The sequence below is a fragment of the Rutidosis leptorrhynchoides genome, chromosome 4 (assembly GCF_046630445.1).
Source record: "Rutidosis leptorrhynchoides isolate AG116_Rl617_1_P2 chromosome 4, CSIRO_AGI_Rlap_v1, whole genome shotgun sequence".
NCBI lineage: Eukaryota > Viridiplantae > Streptophyta > Magnoliopsida > Asterales > Asteraceae > Rutidosis > Rutidosis leptorrhynchoides.
Window position 1 is genome coordinate 281837769 of NC_092336.1, and position 9907 is coordinate 281847675.

A 9907-nucleotide genomic window follows, 5' to 3' on the forward strand; every position below is an offset into this window, starting at 1 on the left:
TCCTTGAGATTGGATGATCACTTTACAAGATTGGAAGTAAGCTAGCAAACTTGGAAGTATTCTTGATTTTATGAAACTAGAACTTATAGAATTTATGAAGAACACTTAGAACTTGAAGATAGAACTTGAGAGAGATCAATTAGATGAAGAAAATTGAAGAATTAAAGTGTTTGTAGGTGTTTTTGGTCATTGGTATATGGATTAGATATAAAGGATGTGTAATTTTGTTTACTTGTAAATAAGTCATGAATGATTACTAATATTTTTGTAATTTTATGAGATATTTCATGCTAGTTGCCAAATTATGGTTCCTACATGTGTTAGGTGACTCACATGAGCTGATAAGAGCTAATTATTGGAGTGTATATACCATTAGTACATACATCTAAAAGCTGTGTATTGTACGAGTACGAATACGAGTGTATACGAGTAGAATTGTTGATGAAACTGAACGAGGATGTAATTATAAGCATTTTTGTTAAGTAGAAGTATTTTGATAAGTGTCTTGAAGTCTTTCAAAAGTGTATGAATACATATTAAAACACTACATGTATATACATTTTAACTGAGTCGTTAAATCATCGTTAGTCGTTACATGTAAATGTTGTTTTAAAACCTTTTGGTTAATGATCATGTTAAATCTTGTTAACCCATTGTTTATTATATCTAAATAGATGTTAAATTATTACATTATAATGATATTATGATGTATTAATATATCTTAATATGATATATATACAATTAAATATCGTTACAATGATAATCATTACATATATGCCTCGTTTCGAAATCATTAAGTTAGTAGTCTTGTTTTACATATGTAGTTCATTGTTAATATACTTAATGATATTATTACTTATCATAATATCATGTTAACTATATATATATATCCATATATATGACATCATATAGTTTTTACAAGTTTTAACGTTCGTGAATCACCGGTCAACTTGGGTGGTCAATTGTCTATATGAAACCTGTTTCAATTAATCAAGTCTTAACAAGTTTGATTGCTTAACATGTTGGAAACACTTAATCATGTAATTATCAATTTCATTTAATATATGTAAACATGGAAAAGTTCGGGTCACTACAGTACCTACCCGTTAAATAAATTTCGTCCCGAAATTTTAAGTAGTTGGAGGTGTTGACGTATCTTCTGGAAATAAGTGCGGGTATTTCTTCTTCATATGATCTTCTCATTCCCAGGTGAACTCGGGTCCTCTACGAGCATTCCATCGAACCTTAACAATTGGTATCTTGTTTTGCTTAAGTATTTTAACCTCACGATCCATTATTTCGACGGGTTTTTCGATGAATTCAAGTTTTTCGTTGATTTGTATTTCGTCTAACAGAATAGTGAGATCTTCTTTAGCAAAACATTTCTTCAAATTCGAGACATGAAAAGTATTATGTACAGCCGCGAGTTGTTGAGGTAACTCAAGTCGGTAAGCTACTGGTCCGACACGATCAATAATCTTGAATGGTCCAATATACCTTGGATTTAATTTCCCTCGTTTACCAAATTGAACAACGCCTTTCCAAGGTGCAACTTTAAGCATGACCATCTCTCCAATTTCAAATTCTATACCTTTTCTTTTAATGTCAGCGTAGCTCTTTTATCGACTTTGGGCGGTTTTCAACCGTTATTGAATTTGGATAATCTTCTCGGTAGTTTCTTGTATTATCTCCAGTCCCGTAATCTGTCTATCTCCCACTTTACTCCAACAAATTGGAGACCTGCACTTTCTACCATAAAGTGCTTCAAACGGCGCCATCTCAATGCTTGAATGGTAGCTGTTGTTGTAGGAAAATTCTGCTAACGGAAGGTATCTATCCCAACTGTTTCTGAAATCAATAACACATGCTCGTAGAATGTCTTCAAGCATTTGTATCGTCCTTTCGCTCTGCCCATCAGTTTGTGGGTGATAGGCAGTACTCATGTCTAAACAAGTTCCTAATGCTTGCTGTAATGTCTGCCTGAATCTTGAAATAAATCTGCCATCCCTATCAGAGATAATAGAGATTGGTATTCCATGTCTGGAGATGACTTCCTTCGAATACAGTCGTGCTAACTTCTCCATCTTGTCATCTTCTCTTATTGGCAGGAAGTGTGCTGATTTGGTGAGACGATCAACTATTACCCAAATAGTATCAAAACCACTTGCAGTCCTTGGCAATTTAGTGATGAAATCCATGGTAATGTTTTCCTATTTGCATTCCGGGATTCGGGTTGTTGAAGTAGACCTGATGGTTTCTGATGCTCAGCTTTGACCTTAGAACACGTCAAACATTCTCCTACATATTTAGCAACATCGGCTTTCATACCCGGCCACCAAAAATGTTTCTTAAGATCCTTGTAAATCTTTCCCGTCCCAGGATGTATTGAGTATCTGGTTTTATGAGCTTCTCTAAGTACCATTTCTCTCATATCTCCAAATTTTGGTACCCAAATTCTTTCAGCCCTATACCGGGTTCCGTCTTCCTGAATATTAAGATGCTTCTCCGATCCTTTTGGTATTTCATCTCTTAAGTTTCCCTCTTTTAAAACTCCTTGTTGCGCCTCCTTTATTTGAGTAGTAAGGTTAGTGTGAATAATTATATTCATAGCTTTTACTCGAATAGGTTGTATGTCCTTTCTGCTCAAGGCGTTGGCTACCACATTTGCCTTCCCCGGGTGGTAACGAATCTCAAAGTCATAATCATTCAACAATTCAATCCACCTGCGCTGCCTCATGTTCAGTTGTTTCTGATTAAATATGTGTTGAAGACTTTTGTGGTTGGTATATATAATACTTTTGACCCCATATAAGTAGTGTCTCCAAGTCTTTAATGCAAAAATAACCGTGCCTAATTCCAAATCATGCGTCGTATAATTCTGCTCGTGAATCTTCAATTGTCTAGACGCATAAGCAATTACCTTCGTTCGTTGCATTAATACACAACCAAGACCTTGCTTTGAGGCGTCACAATATATCACAAAATCATCATTCCCTTCAGGTAATGACAATATAGGTGCCGTAGTTAACTTTTTCTTTAACAATTGAAACGCTTTTTCTTGTTCATCATTCCATTAAAATTTCCTCCCTTTATGCATTAATGTAGTCAAGGGTTTTGCTATTTTGGAAAAATCTTGGATGAATCTCCTGTAATAACCAGCTAGCCCTAAAAATTGGCGTATGTATTTTGGAGTTTTCGGGGTTTCCCACTTTTCAACGGTTTTAATCTTTGCTGGATCCACCTGAATACCTTCTTTGTTCACTATATGACCGAGAAATTGAACTTCTTCCAGCCAAAATGCACACTTTGAAAACTTAGTGTACAATTTTTATTTTCTTAACAACTCTAGCACTTTTCTCAAATGTTCTTCATGCTCTTGGTCATTCTTTGAGTAAATAAGTATGTCGTCGATGAAAACAATGAAAAACTTGTCAAGGTATGGTCCACACACTCGGTTCATGAGGTCCATGAACACAGCTGGTGCGTTGATTAGGCCGAAACGGACGATTTTTTATTTGCGCGGTGTCGTTAAGCCGCGGCTCCCCAGGATCAGCCACTCGTGGGAGAGGGTACTTGTTTTAAATTTATATTTAGCGGGGCCTAAATCTTACTACTTCTTATAAGTAAGGGAAGTATGACCTAGAGTCGTATTTTTGAAATATCAGTAACATCGAACCTATATTGTAGCCTAAGATAGTTAGGGAGTAGTGAATATTTATTTTGAGATTTTCTAATTTATAAGACAGATAAAGTAAATGCGATAAAATTTGTAATCAAGATAAGGTTAAAGTAACTGCATACTATGACTTCATTAGTTATTCTGCCGAGATTATGGAATGTTGGCTCATGAATAGGCAGAGGCCCTGTATTTATTACACTGGTCCTAAATGCCCCTGTCATAAGACATGTCACTGGGTACTGCGTTAGGCTTGAAGATTTTGAATAGACAGCAACGTCTCTTACCCCCAACTCCCGTGCAGTCTGACTACAGGCATACACGTTCAGACGGCTCATCCAATTGAGCGACTCGGTTGGGTGACGTATTAACATTTCAAAATGGTCTAAACTTTCTTAAACATAATAGAATACATGGTGTACCATATCCGAGAGATGTGATGTGCTTCAATGCTTTCGTTAATGATTGGTAAAAGATAGTTAGGCCCTTAAAAAGAGTTCAACCATAAAGAACACCGTGGCTAAGTCAAGATGACTTCCATGAATACGTTCGGTTATCCTAACGGTCCAATCCTTTATGTGTCGAAACAAACAGTTTCTTAATTAACTAAGAATCCCTCAAGCGGGGTGCAATGCTTGAGACCACGTTATGGTGCAGTGTACTGGTCAACACTAACCGTGTTCCATGGCCTTACTTAGCAGAGGTACAGCTTACAACAACCACCGTGCTTCAGCGTGCACGTACGAAGTTTATATGCTTGGTGACTACACTAGCATGGTCTAGGACCGACAATGTACTAGGGGTCTAGTCAGATGTTTCACTACGAAAGAGTCCTCAGTCGGAATCCAAAGCTCGATAGACTTACTACAACCAGTGTGCCTCGATTGATCTTACATTGTATCCGATAGACTTCTCTTACCAAGGGGTGACACAGATAGTGTACTCTGAATCGGGGTTCGCGACTTCCCAATAACAGAGCCTATAACTACGTTCTATTAGTTGGAAAAGCGATTGAGTTTAAAGCATAATCGGAAAGCATTTCAACAGCATACACAAACCATAATATTATTTTGGCATTATAACTGCTTACATCATAGCATACACTAAAGATAACTACTCGCTAATCATGGCAATAATATCATAAAACATTATATAAGATAAAGGATAGAAATACCAGTAGATTAAACGAGTTCCGAATACAAAAGTGAAAACTTCAAGACTTCAGACCGCTCCTAATACAATCTTCAGCGTTCACCTCCGGGTATTTAATTTCCCGCTCGGAGGTGAGAAGGCCTTGAAAGTATGACTAATATTATGCAAGAGAGAGAAAGAAGTGAATTGAAGTGTGTGTTGGAATGAATGACAAAGACCCTTTAAATAGACTTGAAAATTGCCAAATACGCCTGGCAGGCCGTTTGGCAGGCCGTATGGCAGGCCGTATGGCAAGCCGTATGTGGCAGGCCGTATGCAAGGCATGCCGTTTGGTGGCTCATGTGGTGGCACGTATATGGCAGGCCGTTTCCATACTGGAATGCCGTATGGCAGGCCGTATGGCTTGCTGGGCAGCCTGAATTCCCTGGATCGTAACTTGATTTCTTGTCTTTCACCGTTTTCGCTCTAGAATCTTCGTTTTAGCTCCGATTCTCTTGATTTTTCTTGCACCGTCTTCGTAATTACTTTTTCTTCAATTCTAACGGACGAAGTGGGTATTTTGACGACAAAGTTCGAATCTTTCTTGTTTTTGGGCCTTAATACCGGGGTGAAAACGTGACTTTTTAGCCGATATCAAATATGCCACACTTAGACTTTTCTTGTCCTCAAGCAAACTCTCATTTTAAAGAATCTTTTTGGCGTTTCCTTTCTAATAGCCTAAGCGGTTTGCTTTTATTATAAGAGCAAAAAGATAAGGTGAGTCATCTATGTTAGGACTGAAATTATCTCTGCAAGCATGCAAGGAGGTTACATGACATCGGCTAGCTTTCACGGGTCACTCAAATCACTCAAGTGTTTAGGGTTCCCTATAGATCTAAGAAATGAATACACTCATAGTCAGTCATGCTACACCCATCGTCATAGGCTTGATAAAGACTCAAATGATGGAAAGGAATTTTGGAGTGGTAGTGAAGTTATTTTTGAAGGGTGAGATAAAAGGGTAATGTAGTCTTTATACAGACTTTTATTCGGATAGATAGGAGTGCTGAAATATTTTGAGAAGAATTTTTGAACTTTTCTTCATTTGATAATCATTTTCGGTCGAGTTCTCTTCAGCATTTCTCTTATTTAGTTCTGCTCCTTTTTTCAGAACTTCATCATCATTTTTTTTTTTTTTGGAGACTTCATCTCGAGAAACTTTTTGCCGGTAAACTTTTTCAAGACCTTTGCCATGATACTTGAGAGGTTTATAACATTGAGTTTTCGAAAGGAATCTTATTTTCTGGGTTTTCTGAGAAATAGTAAAGGTGATATGGATCTGGTAGTGGAGTAGAAGTAGTGGAGGTGTGGAAGGCTTATGTTTGACAAATGGGTAGCTATTTTGATTACAACTGAACCACGCTTTGCTGCTCGGAGATGTAGATCTAAAGCAAGTTCTGATTCTGAGCACAAACATCGGCACTCTCAACGGAAAATAGTGAAGCATTAAAGATGAATGCTGGTCTTATTTGGGGTGCCTCACCATAATCAATTTAGGTCGATAATGCCTTAGTCATGCAATGCTCTATTAGAGATTTCAATCTAACAAGATTTCCACCTTTACTTAAGCCTTATTTTTATTGACAAACGTTTTAGATTTTCAAAAATACTTTTTCGAAAAGGGTTTCTTTTGCAACAAATTTGAAATTTGGCTTAAGGACTTGGAATCTTCGTAATGGTTTATCATGATATAGCATAAAAAGATACCAACATCCTATACTTAGACGAACATTGTCCTCAATGTTCCTAGTGTATCCCACACTTAGGAGTTTTAGTTGAAGATTTGGGAGTGTCTGTCTAGTGTTTTAATTGGGTGTTATCCCACACTTAGTGATAAGCTAGGATGCGGTATGGTTTGAATCTTGAGCTAGTAGCGAAAAGAAAGAAATACCCCTAGCAGATGCGGCTGGCTTCCTTGCTTTCATTGCTTCTTCTATGTGGGGATTCTGGATAGTATTACTTGGCAATCTTCCCTGCGGTCGGGTTTCAAGGCGTTGTGATAACTGTCCGAGCTGCGTTTCCAAAATTTTGAGCAGAGCCAATTGATTTCTCATTAGTATCTCCGTCTGATCTTATCTGGTTGCAGTTCTCTGATTTAACTGTTGTTGTCCTTGGATGAACTGAGTTAACTGATCATCAGCTCTGAGAGTGGGGTTAGCTGCTTTTATAATCTGGGTGGTAGGGGAATTCTCCTCAACTGGGGGACCAGTGAGTGGAAGTGGTTGATCGTAGGTCAATTGAGATTGTTGGGCTGGATAAGGTGGATAGCGATAGCGGAAAGGTTGATTGCTTCGCTGAAATTGATTAACCCTTGGTTGTTGATTAAATCCGGGATTTGGTGGACGAGCTGGGTATTGAACGTAACAGACTGAACCGTCAGGATTTTCGTACTCAACTTGATAGTCTTCAGTGGGTTGCGGGTTGGTACAATTAACACAAGCCTGAGCATGCTTAACCTGCTGCGGTTGCGTCTTCAATTATCTGAGTTGTTTGGCAAGAGATTCCATCTTATCTGTGAGGGATTTGATGGCCTTCGTTTGATTGTTAAGTGCAGAGAGTGGGGCAGATGATGAAGTTTTTTCACCACCGTTCCAGTCATTATGATGCATCGTCATGTTCTAGAGCAATTCCCATGCTTCATCTGTGGTTTGGTTCATCAGATTCCCTTGAGCTGTTGCATCGATCGTCGTCCTATGATTTACCGTAAGACCATTGTAGAAGGTAGAGATTTGGGCTGTTAACTGGTGATTAGGGCACTTCTTCAGCAGGGTTTTAAAACGCTCACACGCAGTGTAAAGAGATTCATCATAACTTTGTTTGAAGTTAATGATGTCATTCTTCAGTTTAGTTTGTTTAGAAGGAGGGAAATATTTGGTTAGGAATTTAGTCGCCATCTCCGTCCATGACGTGATGGAATCTTTTTCCAGTCCTTCAAATCAAGTTTGAGCATGATGAGTGAGAGAATAGGGGAACAATATAGCCGGACTATATCTTATCCTATCCCTAGCTGTTTGTAGAAGTTCGAAAGAGATATGAATTTATCAAGGTGAGAATTAGGATCGTCATTCGGTAATCCATGAAACTGACAGCTATTCTGAATGAGCTGGATGATGTGATGTTTTAACTCGAATGAGTGTCCTTGAATCTCTGGAAATCTGATTGGTCCTCCTCGACCTTCAATCGAGGGTTTCATGTTTTCTGATAAAGTAACGCGTAACGCCATTTGGTTTCTGATTCGTGCTTCCTTGCGTGCTTTAGAGATTATTGCGTCTAGATCAGGTACGAATAACAACGGCGTTGGTCTAGATCGGGTTTGGGTCATACACTAGGTATGCCTTTTTAATTTTTGCAAATAAGCTAAATTATAATAAGCTAAACTAATCTAATCTAATTCTAAGGTAATCTAATTTAATCTAAGGCAATCTAAGGTAATCTAAGGTGGTCTAATCTAAGGTAAACTAGAGTAATCTAAAGTAATTTAATCTAATTAACTAACTATCCTATGGTGGAATATGTTTTTGGTTCTGGCTACTGATTCCCTGGTATTTCGGTTACAAAGGTCAGCACAAACTATTCAACAAACCAAGTGGCAAGGCCGACTACGGAGAGGCAAGATCCTTTTGGTCCCAATATAATTGGTGACTGTTCGGAAAATCCAATAACCAAGTCCGTGTATAATTGTCTTTCTTAGACACCACTAAATGCTTGTGAATAAGTTTGATTAAAAAAAAATATTGCCTGATACCAGTTCCCCAGCAACGGTGCCAAAAACTAGTAGGTCTCCTGATATGTCCGAAACGGACGGTTTTTTATTTGCGCGGTGTCGTTAGGCCGCGGCTCGCCAGGATCTGCCACTCGTGGGAGAGGGTACTTGTTTTAAATTTATATTTAGCGGGGCCTAAATCTTACTACTCCTTATAAGTAAGGGAAGTATGACCTAGTGTCGTATTTTTGAGATATCAGTAACATCGAACCTATATTGTAGACTAAGATAGTTAGGGAGTAGTGAATATTTATTTTGGGATTTTCTAATTTATATGACAAATAAAGTAAATGCGATAAAATTTTTAATCCAGATAAGGTTAAAGTAATGCATACTATGACTTCATTAGTTATTATGTCGAGATTATGGAATGTTGGCTCATGAATAGGCAGAGGCCCTGTATTCATTACACTGGTCCTAAACGCCCCTGTCATAAGACATGTCACTGGGTACTGCGTTAGGCTTGAAGATTCTGAATAGACAGCAATGTCCCTAACCCCTGACGCCCGTGCAGTCTGACTACAGGCATACACGTTCAGACGGCTCAACCAATTGAGCGACTCGGTTGGGTGACGTATTAACATTCCAAATTGGTCTAAACTTTCTTAAGCATAATAGAATACATGGTGTACCATATCCGAGAGACGTGATGTGCTTCAATGCTTTCGTTAATGAATGGTAAAAGATAGTTAGGCCCTTAAAAAAAGTTCAACCATAAAGAACACCATAGCCAAGTCAAGATGACTTCCATGAACACGTTCGGTTATCCTAACGGTCCAATCCTTTATGCGTCTAAACAAACAGTTCCTTAATTAACTAAGAATCCCTCAAGTGGGGTGCAATGCTTGAGACCGCGTTATGGTGCAATGTACTGGTCAACACTAACCGTGTTCCATGGCGTTACTTAGCAGAGGTACAGCTTACAACAACCACTGTGCTTCAGCGTGCACGTACAAAGTTTATATGCTTGGTGACTATACTAGCATGGTCTAGGACAGCCAATGTACTAGGGATCTAGTCAGATGTTTCACTACGAAAGAGTCCTCAGTCGGAATCCAAAGCTCGATAGACTTACTACAACCGGTGTACCTAGGTTGATCTTACATTGTATCCGAGAGACTTCTCTTACCAAGGGGTGACACAGATAGTGTACTCTGAATCGGGGTAAACGAATTCCCAATAACAGAGCCTATAACTACATTCTATTAGTTGGAAAAGCGATTGAGTTTAAAGCATAATCGGAAAGCATTTCAACAGCATACACAAACCATAATATT